Source organism: Pipistrellus kuhlii, unplaced genomic scaffold, assembly GCF_014108245.1.
Source record: "Pipistrellus kuhlii isolate mPipKuh1 unplaced genomic scaffold, mPipKuh1.p scaffold_m20_p_3, whole genome shotgun sequence".
Lineage (NCBI taxonomy): Eukaryota > Metazoa > Chordata > Mammalia > Chiroptera > Vespertilionidae > Pipistrellus > Pipistrellus kuhlii.
Genome location: NW_023425529.1, coordinates 100,837,156 through 100,849,519, shown reverse-complemented (window position 1 = coordinate 100,849,519; position 12,364 = coordinate 100,837,156). Strand labels below are relative to the sequence as shown.

The window sequence follows — 12,364 nt, the reverse complement described above, 5'->3', positions numbered from 1 at the left end:
CAGTTTTGATTTTTTGTTTTTGTTTATATTGTTGGAGCTTGCTATAGTTTTACACAACTACAATTTCTACCTTTTAAGTGATGGCTTCAGATTATTTACATTTAATGCAGTTGATTAATATGGCCATATTTCAGTTAGCTACCTTTGCTATCTGTATATATAAAAGCCTAAGTGACTGAACGAATGAATGACCTATTGCTATGATGCACACTGACACTAGGGGCCAGGTGCTCAATGTAGGAGCTGGCCCCTGGTGGTCAGTGTGCTCCCACAGCCAACCTTCCATGGCTGACTAACCTCCCATGGTCCCCTACACTGCATTCAACCATTTGACTGGTCTCTGTGACATGCATTGATCACCAGGGTACAGATGCTCTGATTAGTAGGTTAGCTTACTGCTGGGGTCTGGCCGGTCGGGATTTGGCATGCCCTGGAGCCCTGCCGTGGTCCCTCCCCGGCCACAGTTGTGCACTGTTGGGGTTCCTCAGTCTGGCCTGTGCCCTGTCACAATCTGGGACCCCTCTGGGATGTTGAGTCAGTTTTGGCCCAATCCCGCTGTCCAGGCCGAGGGAACCCATGGGTGCACAGATCTGTGCATTGGGCATCTAGTTTACTTTGTATTTATCATTTCTCTATTTTCTTTTTGTCTTTTCCATTTTCATATCCCGTTTGTAATTAGTTGAATATTCGCTATAATTTTATTTGATACTAGAGGCCTGGTGCACAAAATTTATGCGAAGATACAGTCTCTAGGCCTGGCCTGCAATCAGGGTCATCTTCTCCAGCTACCCACAGCCAGCCTCGCCCCTGCTGCCACCCACCCCTGCTTCCCTGTTCTCCATCGGGTGATCAGTGCCTGACAACTGGGGAAAGGGACCAAGCGGTCAACTGTTTCCACCCACTTGCTGGCGCCGCCCCTGCTGTGGTGGCCATCAGGTGATTGGAGCTTGCCAGCCCGGAAAAGGGACCAAGTGGTCAGTGCGCCTCATAGTAGCATAGTGACTGATCCTAGCATAGCTGCTGTTCCGGTCTTTCTGCTCTTAGGATCAATTTGCATATTACCCTATAGGATAGAGGCCTGGTGCAGGGGTGAGGATGGCTAGCCTTCCCTGAAAGGGACCCTGGGTTGGGTTGATGGGGATCCCTGCTGGGAGGTGGGGCCTGCCTGGGCGAGGTGCTATGGGTGGTTTGGAAGGTTGTCTGGAATGATGTCCAGAAGACGTCTGGTCTATTTGGTCTAATTAGCATATTTCCCTTCTATTAGTATAGATGTACTATTGATATATTAGTTATACCTTCTTGTTTCTTTAAGATTTTTTTTGAAAAAAATTAAGACTAACTTTTTTAGTAGTTTTAGATTCATAGAAACATTTAGGGGACACTACATAGATTTTTCATATATACCCTACCTCCACACATGCATAGCCTCTCCCATTATCGACATCCCCCAAGATAGTGGTACTTTTGTTATAATCAAGAAACCTACATAGATACATCATAATCACCCAAAGTCCAGTTAATCTTATAGCTCAATCTAAATGTTTTACAACCTATGTATTTGACAAATATATAAAGACATATACACACCATTATGGTATCATATTTTCAGTGCTCTAAAAAAATCTTTGCTTCACCTATGTCTTTCTTCAAAATCCCCTGGCAACCACTGATCTTTTTATTGTCTCCATAGTTTTGCCTTCTTTAGAATCTCATCTGTTGGAATTTAACATTTTATAGCCTTTTCATATTGGCTTCTGTACTTTTTTAAAAAATATATATTTTATTGATTTTTTACAGAGAGGAAGAGAGAGGGATACAGAGTTAGAAACATCGATGAGAGAGAATCATCGATCAGCTGCCTCCTGCACATCCTCTACCAGGGTGTGCCTGCAACCCATGTACATGCCCTTGACGGGAATCGAACCCGGGACCCTTCAGTCCCCAAGCCGACACTCTATCCATTGAGCCAAACCGGTCTTGGCTGGCTTCTGTACTTAATACTATGTTATTAAATTTACTCCATGTCTTTTTATGATTTGATAGAATCGTGATTTTTTTTTTTTGTGTGTGTGTGTGTATGTTACTAAATGATACTCTGTTATCTGAATATACCATTCACTTACTGAAGGACTTCTTGATTGCTTTGCAGTATTGACAGTTATGAATAAAGCTACTATAAATGCCCCTGTGCATATTTTTGTGTGGACATGAATTTTTGTCTCATTTTAAGTAAATACCAGGTGTCACAATGCTGGATTCTATGGTATATTTAGTTTTGAAAAAAATCTACTAAATTGTCTTTCAAAGTGGCTGTGCCATTTTGCATTCCCAGCAGCAAAGAATGAGAGTTCTTATTGCTCCACTTTTGCACTAGCATTTGGAATTGTCATTATTCTGAAGTTTGGTCATTCTAGTAGGTGTGTAGTGGTATCTCATTGTTGTTTTAATTTGCATTTCTTTGATGTGGAATATCTTCTCATAAGCTTATTTATAATTTGTATATCTTCTTCAGTGAGGTATCTGTTAAGAACTTTAGAATTTCTTTTTTAAAATTTAGTGTTTCTCTAGTTTACAATATTCATTATTAAGTATAATTTTTTACCTTCAAATAATATACCACTTCAGGTATGGAATTAGAACCTTTTAAAAGTGTACTTATATTTTCCCTTTCCTGTTCTTTGTACTTTTGTTATCATTGTTTTTACTTCTACATGTGTTATAAATTTCTTAATGTGCTGTTCTTTTTTTTGCATTAAATAGTTTTATTATAAGGGTTTTTAAAAATAAGAAAAAATATTTTATATTTAACAACAGACTTAATAGTTATGGCATTCCTCATTTTTTTGTGGAATTTCAAAATTCCATATGATAACATTTCCTTCTGCTGGAAGAAGTAACTTTAACATTTCTTGTAGTGAAGTATGCAGGCAATTAGTTCTCTCAGTTTTTATTTATCTGCAGAAGACTATTTTGTTTTCATTTATGAAATAGATTTCTAAGGGTTTTCTTTTTTGCTTAGGGTTTGCTTTATTTTTTTTTTTACATTTTGAATTTATTGGGGTAACATTTATTCATAACATTATATAGTTTTCAAGTTTACAACTCTATATAATTTTAGGATTTCCTTAGGGTTTTCATTGTTAGGTTATAGGTTAGAATTTAAAAGCATTTTGTAGTTTAACATGTAGAACTTCTAATTTTTAATTCTTTTTACATGTCAGTTGGCTGAGAGCTACTAGTTGTACTTTTATCTGTTTGTTATACTCATATTAAACAGTTATAAATGTGGTTTATACTGCATGTTATTTAAAAATACACTTTAAAGAAGGCACTTATTATTTGAAGTTGCTCCCTTTATTTTTCATCCTTCCCTGAAGTTTTTTGGGTTGTATTTGTAATAGTATTCATTATACTCTTGAGTATAGTTATTTCTACACTATGGAAATATTGTCAATATTAATTACCTGTAGAGAGGACTGGTGTGAAGGAAATAGGAAATAAACAATAATTTTTTATTTTTATTGCTTTAGTTTGTTAGCTGGGTTCAGTATCATTAACTTATTATTACATCCATGTCTGAATTATAGAATATTTTTTGTGATTTACTAAACACTTATCTAAAAGTTTTTTATTTTTATGCTAACATTTAACAGCCAACCTGGATGGTTTGATGACTGGTAAAGGTACATCTTTATGTTTTGGATGTGTTTTTTCTGGTATAGATATACTTCTTAATTCTTTATGATATTGTTAAGATAAGATACATTCTGATGATGACTAGCTTTTGGACCTTGCCAACTTAACTTACGCCAACTTCAACTTACTTGTTTGGGATAGTCATTTCATTGAGTCATGAGAATTACATGAAGCTATCTATATATGTAAATTACTCAGCACATACTAAATATTCATAAAATAATGGTTTTTAATGATGTTTCCACCTTTTTCTTTGTAAAGTTGCTGATAGATATAGCTTTATCTTGAAAAATAAGTTGTTTAGAAATTAATAATTGAAAAGCCTTATAATTTAGATTATATCAATGTTGTCTCTTGTTATAGGCTGATACACTTAATACCTGTGGCATTAAATGTTTTCAGCAAAAGTGTCCAAGTTGTGGAGATATTCCGAGTTCTGTGAAACAAAAGGCATACTTTGCATGTGTCTTTTAGGGAGCTCTCAGGTACTTGATCACCTCAAACACAGCTCTTTGAGAATAAGGACCCTACTGCTTCTTGTGGTACTAGTAACCCACAGAGTACAGGCTGTTGTCCTCATGATTGTCGTCAGTGATGATGAGACAATGCTTTTTAGCACAAAACAGTAGTTTCTCTTCATCAAGTCTTCCCATGATTGTTGTATATTTTTTATTTGATTCCAGAATTCTTCAGAAGTTCATTCTGACATTTTTTTGCCAGCTCATTAGTTTTTTACAGAGGACATAAGCCCTGGAATTGCCCACACTGCCATTTTTTGGTGATGTCACTCTCAAAGGAAGATGTTGTAAACTGATTTTACTTCAAAATAAAAACTGGAAGTGGAAATATATTTAAGACTGATTTTAACAACTAAAAATTGTGCGTGGTATATTTAATGTCTTAATAATTACAAACATCAATTTTGCCTATGGAACCTTACATATTTTCCATGTAATAGGAAACAATGTAAGGCAATTGAGAGGTATAAAAAACAATGAGAAAACAGTTTCTTTTTCTTTGTGGTAATCTCTGGGGCATTAAAAATGTTCAGTGGCAATAAAAGTAATTCATTGCTGAAGGAGAAAAGAGTATAGTAGAAAAGCTGGCATACAACTTGGTGATTGACTATGGATTAGTGAAGCCTTCTAACCAGCCTACTTTCATCCTCCATGTTCTCCCATCCTGCCATCTTCCATTTAAAATATTGAATATTTTACATGGGCCTGGAAGTGTGCTAATGATACAGATATAGAGAATAGTTAGAAATGGTCCTTTACCTCTACAATGATTAATGTAATGTGGGGGTTAAGAAAGAAATTTCTAAGCATCTAGGATATCATGTAATGTTTTCTGATGTGGATGGCTCATATGGGAGTGCAGGAAAAGGTCATTTTTGTGGTTACTGGGAAGGCTTTCTGGATTAAGTCTAACTGAGGTTTAGAGGTGTAATGGAAGTTAACAAATTTAAGAGTTGGGAGAGAAATCTATATCATGACTAGTTAATACCATAAATGAAGAATTTTAAATGGTGTGACCGAGGGCATAACAGTAGTGTTCCTTATGGCAGTAGGTAGGAAATGGGAAGTAGAGGAAACTGAACCTGGGATGTTAAATTGGGGTAATAAAAGTAATGTTTAGAATTGAGTTTATCCAGATAAGTAAATTATAAAAAAAGTCCAGCTGGTTGATAATAGTCCAGTTTGATCTAATTAATTAACATTGAATTATTTCATACTTGAGGCTGGTGCAAAAATTTGTGCACCTGTGGGGCCCTTTGCACCAGTGCATGATCAGGGCTGGGGAGGGACCACAGGAGGGCACCAGAATGTGTCCAGCCCATCTCACCCAATCCTAATTGGCCCAACCCCAACAGCAAGCTAACCTACTCGTCAGGGTCAATGTGCATCATAATGAGTAGTCGAATGGTCAAGTGAATAGTTGGACATTTAGCATATTAGACTTTATTATATAGGATTAGAGGCCTGGTGCATGGATTCATGCAGTGGTAGGGTCCCTCGGCCTGGCCTGTGCCCTCTCACAATTCGGGATCCCTCAGGGGATATCTGGTTTTGGCCCGAACCCTGAAGGCCAGGCCCAGGGAACTCACTGGTGCACAAAAATCATGTAGTGAGCCTCTAGTATGCATATAAGATCTTTGGTTAATTTCTTCCTGCCCTCCCGCCTCCCACCTTTCCTCTGCGATTCATCAGTCTGTTCCATATATTCATTCATATGCATTGAGCATCTGCCCTCAGTGCGCATCATAGCTATCAATCGAAAGGTAGCTATGCTTAGGTATATATGTATGAATATATATATATATATATATATATATATATATATATATATATGATCTTAACTAATAACTAAGATTTCAAAATAGACTATATTTTAAAATGTAAATAATACCTAAATTGCTAGTAATTATAAACCTTAGTACTTTTAGAAAATAATATATTTCAAGTAAGCATTTCATACTCCACATTTTTATGCAGTATTAAAAATGTTTATTTAAGTACACTTGACATGAAATATTATATTAGTTTCAGGTGCACAACATATTGATTCCACATTTTTTACCTTATTGTATGATAATCATAATTAGGTTAGAAACCATCTGTCACTGTGCTAAGTCATCAGATATTAACATATTCTTTGTGCTATACACTGTATCCCCATGGATTAATCTATATTAATAAAAAAGGTAATATGCTAATTAGACCATGAGACCTTCCGGACGTCCTTTGGGATAAAGCCATAGTGGTGGGGCTAAGGCAGAGGCAGTTAGGGGTGAGCAGCTAGCAGGGGGATGCGGTTGGGGGCAAGCAGACCAGCAGGCAGATTGGTTAGGGGTGATCAAGCAGGCAGGCAGGTGAGCAGTTGGGAGCCAGCAGTCCCTGATTGTTGTGGGAGGAGGTTGTGTGGGACCGGGCCTAAACCATCCGTCAGACATCCTTGAGGGGTGGTCCCAGATTAGAGAGGAAGCAGGCTGGGCTGAGGGATACCCCTTTCCCCAGAACAAATTTCTTGCACTGGGCCCCTAGTTACATTACAACTGGAGATTTGTACCTCTTAATCAGCTTTACCTTTTTCTCCTGTTCCCTTCACCCTCTTCTCCTTTGGCAACTAGTTTGTTGTTCATTTCTATAATTTTGTTTTTTTTCTTACTTTTTAAAAATGATTTCTCATGTAATTTACTTTCTCTGTCTTATTTCACTTAGCATAATACACTTTAGGTCCATCCAGTGTTGTCACAATAGGCAATATTTCTTTCTTTTTTTTGAGGAAGGTTGGCTTATATATTTATTGCTTTGGGGTGACGGAGTGCTCAGGACCTCTTGGCGGGGAGGGCCACTTCCTCTTCACCTTCATAGGCTTCTGGCTGCTTAGGATGGCACTGGCTCTACGGTTGGCAGCCCTGCTCAGATCCAGGCCACATGGTTCTTGCGGACCATGTACTGGATTCTGCTCCTAGGCATTCTTGTTGATGGTGGTTCACAGGGAGGATATGGCAGGCTTTCACTGCCCAGATCTCTGCTTCATGAGGACTACCACATCTTTGCCATAGGCCACCACTCCATGTCCATTGTAGTGAAAGTATAATAGTTGTGGGCCTTTAGGTTATTGGATTCCATAAATCTGCTTGTTCCTCTTGATTAGGAAGCTGAAGTGGTTCCATATGATCACCCATTGCAGGTGGGCAGACATGGCATGGCAGCTCTTCATGATGCCACAGCCGGAGACTAAAAAAGCAAAATTTCATAGTCCTTATTGCTTTAATAATATTCCATTCTATACATATGCCACATCTTATTTAATTCATTACCCATTCATCTGTGTATGAACACAGCTAGGTTTCTTCCATATCTTCCTATCCAATAAAAGAGCAATATGCAAATTAACAATTACTCTGCTACACCCACAAGTCATGCCCACCATCCAATCAGGAGCAATTATGCAAATTAATCCAACCTAGATGGCTGAGGCTACAGAGAGAGCAGGAAGGAGGCTTGGGTTTCCCTGGCAATGGAGGAAGCCAAGCTTTCCGCACACCCTGGCAGGCCCAGGCCTTCGCTTAAGGCTATAAAGTTTCAATTATAGAAGATAAATTCCAACAAAAATGGCAGCCATGGAGTTGCAGAGAGCAGGCTAGGGTTTCCCCTGGTAATGGAGGAAGCCAAGCTTTGTACCTGCCCTGGCCGGCTAAGCCTCCACTACAGGCTACAAAGTTTCAATTATAGAAGGTGAATAAATCCCAACAGAAATGGCTGCTGATATGGAGAAAGCAGAAGGCTTGGCTCTGCTCCAGGCTACAAAGTTTCAATTGTAGAAGATAAATATATCCCAGATACCAGGGCCTCTGCTTGGGTTGCTGGGGGGCATGGCCAGTTTGCAAACCACCACAGGTTCCTCGCTCAGGCTGGCCCACACCCCAGGGGAATCTCCCCCCCCCCTCCTCCCCCCGATTTGGGACACCCTTCAAGGCAAACCAGCTGGCCCCCACCCATGCACCAGGCCTCCATCCTATCTAATAAAAGAGTAATATGTAGATTGACCATCACTCCAACACACAAGATCAAGATAGCTGCCCCCATGTGGTCAAAGATCCTGCCACCTTGTGGACACAAGATGACCACCACAACATGGCAAGCAGGGGAGGGCAGTTGGGAGGGACCAGGCCAGCAGAGGGAAGTTGGGGGCAAACAGGCTGGCAGGGGAGCAGTTAGGCATCAATCAAGCTGGCAGGGGAGTGGTTAGGGGGTGATTAGGATGGCAGGCAGAACTGGTTAGGGGGAATCAGGAAGGCAGGCAGGCGAGCAGTTGGGAGCCAGAGGTCCTGGATTGTGAGAGGGATTCCAGATTGGAGAGGGTGCTGGCTGGGCTGAGGAAACCCCCCCCTCCCCGTGCATGAATTTTGGTACAAATTGGGCCTCTAGTAGTTATTATAAATAACTGGAGGCCTGTTGCATGAATTCGTGCACCCAGTGGGGTCCCTCAGCCTGGCCTGTGGGATTGGGCTGAAAATGGCTCTCTGACATCTCTGAGGGTTCCTGGATTGCGAGAGGGTGCAGGCCCTTCTGAGAGACCCCACTGGTGCACGATTGGGATCAGAGAGGGATATGGGAGGTTGGCCAGCTGTGGTGGGACCATGGGAGGACTCCTGGGTGTGTCCAGCCCCTCTTCCTCAGTTCTGATTGGTCAGACCCCAGAAGCAAGCTAACATACCAGTTGAGGTGCCTGCTCCCTGGTGGTCAGTGCACATCATAACCAGCTGTTGAGCAGCCTTATCATATCATTAGCATGTTATATTTTGATTGGTTGAACAGTCGACTGGACACTTAGCGTATTAAGTTTTATTATATAGGATTATTATATGCTTTAATGAACATAGGGATTGCACATTACTTTTCAAATTAGTGTTTTTGTTTTCTTTGGATAAATACCCAGAAGAGCAATTGGGTCAAATGGCAGATCTATTTTTAATTTTTTGAAGAACCTCCATGCTCTTTTCCATAGGGGCTGTACCAGTCTACAGTCATACCAACAGTGCATGACAGTTTCCTTTTCTCCACATCTTTAACAACACATCTTATTTGTTGATTGACATTTTGATGATAGCCATTCTGACAGGTGGTATGTCTTGTGGTTTTGATTTACCCTACCTACTAAATGGGAAAAGATATTCACAAATGATATATTAGATAAAAGGTTAATATTAAAAAATAAATAAAGAACACATACAATTCTATATCATAAAAAACATACTGTGTATTGGCCCGAGTGGCTCAGTTAATTGGGTGTTGTCCCCTGCACCAAAAGGTTGCTGGTTTTGATTCCTGGTCAAAATCACTTCAGAGTTACAGGATCAATCCCCTGTAGGGAGTGCTCTCACATCAATAGTTCTCTCTCCCTCTCTCTCTTTCTCTCTTTCTAAAAATCAATAAACTATTTAAAAACAACAACAATCTCATAATCTGATAATTAAATGGGCAGAAAAAAATATTGGCAGAAATTTCTCCAAACATTATATACAACTAGGGGCCCAGTGCACAAATTCGTGCACCCTGAAAGAACTGCGGGGTTTGGTGGGCATGAGGGCAGGTCTCTGCCCATCCTCTGTGCCCCACCTGGCCCCTCCCTCCACATTTCCTGGTCCCCTGTCTGCCTGAAGCCCTGCTTCTGCTGCTGAGGCTCCCATGTGCTGACGGCGCAGGTCCTGATCACACCCACTTATGGAGTAATTGTGGCTGGCGCTGTCAGTGGGTGTAAGCATCAGCTGCTGCCTCATCACCTCTTAGGAGCTGGAGGAGGTGGAGAAGCCCCTAGGGGCGATCAGGGCTGGCAACTGCTGATGGCTCAGAGTGATTGGGGCCGGTGCTGGGCACCGCAGCAGGGACAAGTGATGCCTCAGCACTGGTAGCCCGTGTGGCAGGGCTGACGCTGTAGAAGGTGTAAGTGCTGGGCACGAGGGAGCAAAGTTTTTTAGTAACCACCAGATGCTTGCTCTGATGACAGCTACCAGTGTCCCACCTTGGTCTGGCATCCCCCCTCACCTGTTCCACCATCCCACCACGTTCCTCATGCGCCCCCTGGTGGACAGCATACGTCATAGTGACCAGTTGTTGCTGCCATTTATTTGCATATTAGGGTTTTATATATATAGATAATTTTTTTAAGTTCTATCCACTGAGCAAAACTAGTTAGGGCTCTTTGTCCTTCTTAAAAATTAGATTATTTGTCTTCCTTTTGTTGAGTTGGATGTATTCTTCATATATTTTGGAAATTAGCCCCTTATCTGATGTATTATTGTTGATTATGTTCTCTCATACAATAGATTTCCTTTATATTTTGTTGATTTTTTTTTTTTTTTTCTGTGCAGAAGCACTTTAGTTTGATGTAATCCCATTTGTTTATATTTCCAGTGTTTCCCTTGCCTAGGAGATGTATCAGTAAAAATAATGCTACATGATATGTGTGAGATTTTAGTGCCTATTTTGGGGGGGAGGGGGTTATGGTTTTGCAACTTATAGTTAAGTTCTTTATCTATTTTGAGTTTATTCTTGTGTATGATATAAGTTGGTGATTTAGTTTCATTTTTTTTGCATGTATTTGTCCACTTTTTTCAATACCATTTATTTCAGAGATTATCTTTAATCCATTATGTGCTCTTACCTCCTTTGTTAAATATTAATTGACCATATTACCATTCTTATGCCACTATCAGGGTGTTTTGATTACAGTGGCTTTTTAGTATAGTTTGATATCCAATATTGTCCTTCCAACTTTGTTTTTCTTTCTCAGGAGTGCTGAGGCTATTTTTTGGTTCCACATAAATTTTTGGAACATTTGTTCTACATGTGTGAAATATGCTCTTGGTATTTTAATAGGGTTTGTGTTGAATCTGTAGACTGCTTTGATGCTAATGCATTCAATTCATGAACACAGTATAGGCTTCCATTTGTTTTTATCTTTTTATATTTTCTTTTTCAATGTACTATACAAGTAGTTTTCTGAGAACAGATTTTTTACCTCCTTGTTAGGTCTATTCCTAGGAATACTATTTTTTTGTTGTTGCAGTGATAAATGGGATTATTATCTTTTCCTCCCTTTAATTAATTTTTTAAATTTCTCTTTCTGAGAACTCATTAGCTATCTATCTAGTATCTATCATCTATCTATCTATCTATCTATCTATCTATCTATCTATCTATCTATCTATCTATCTATCATCTGCAGTGATCTTGATGACAATTGTTTGCCTGGCCACCATGCGGTGCTAGCATAGATGCAGAGACGCAGGTAAAGTCTATGAGTGAACTAAGAATGAACAAGACAAAAGCTTGCCTTCACGGAGTTCACACTATAAGAAGGTTGGATCAGGGATGAGAATTCAAAATTGCCACCAACACAGACCTGAGGTGCCACTTCTCAGTATGGCCAGAGATACACCTACTAGCACATGTGTCAAACACAAGGCCCGCGGGCCAAATCCATCCCGCCAGGCCTTGCAATGTGGCCCGCACCGCGCTGTCATCACTGCACTCCGCTGCGTTTCCATCACAATGACAGTTTATGACTGTTCAGTAAACCATTCGGCCCGCGATTTAGGCTGGATTTTAGATTTTGGCCCCTTCTCTGATTGAGTTCGACACCCCTATAGAGCATTGGGGGTGTGACTCAAGGGCTGGTGCTGACTTGAAGGTAGGGCCGTTCTGGATTTCCCAGAGGAGCCAATGCCTGTCTAGGAGGTAGAGCTTCTGATGCTGACTGGCATAGAAACTGACCAATCAGAACCAAATCTGGGTGAACTGTGAGGAACCAATGACTGCTTGGAAGGTGGAGCTTTTTCCACCAACCAAATCTGGGTGGACTGCAAAAGCAGAACCTAAGGTAGGGGCTGAGGAAGGATTTTAAGGGCAACAGCTGTTTGGTGTAAGGTGTAAGAAAGCACTTCAACTTTTTAATAACCAGTTTGGCAGTATAGTGCATGTGGCTCACTCTCAATCCAGATATAGAGGTTATGTATTTTTCTTTGCCAAGAGCATCTCCTCCTGTTGAAAAAGGCTTCCCCCCATTTAAGCAATCCTATTCTATTTAATCTATCTATACTAATAAAAGGGTAATATACTAATTAGACCAGGTCGACCAACCATATTCTGGAAGTCCG

At 40.2% G+C, this 12,364-nt stretch overlaps 1 protein-coding gene and 1 pseudogene across 5 annotated transcripts in view; one reads left to right on the top strand and one right to left on the bottom strand.

Annotated features, from left to right (window-relative positions):
• The window catches only part of NBEA (neurobeachin), a 798,235-nt gene that overhangs the window by 55,168 nt on the left and 730,703 nt on the right, over positions 1-12,364 (top strand). The window lies entirely within an intron of this gene.
• On the bottom strand, positions 6,877-7,442 carry LOC118728557 (annotated as a pseudogene).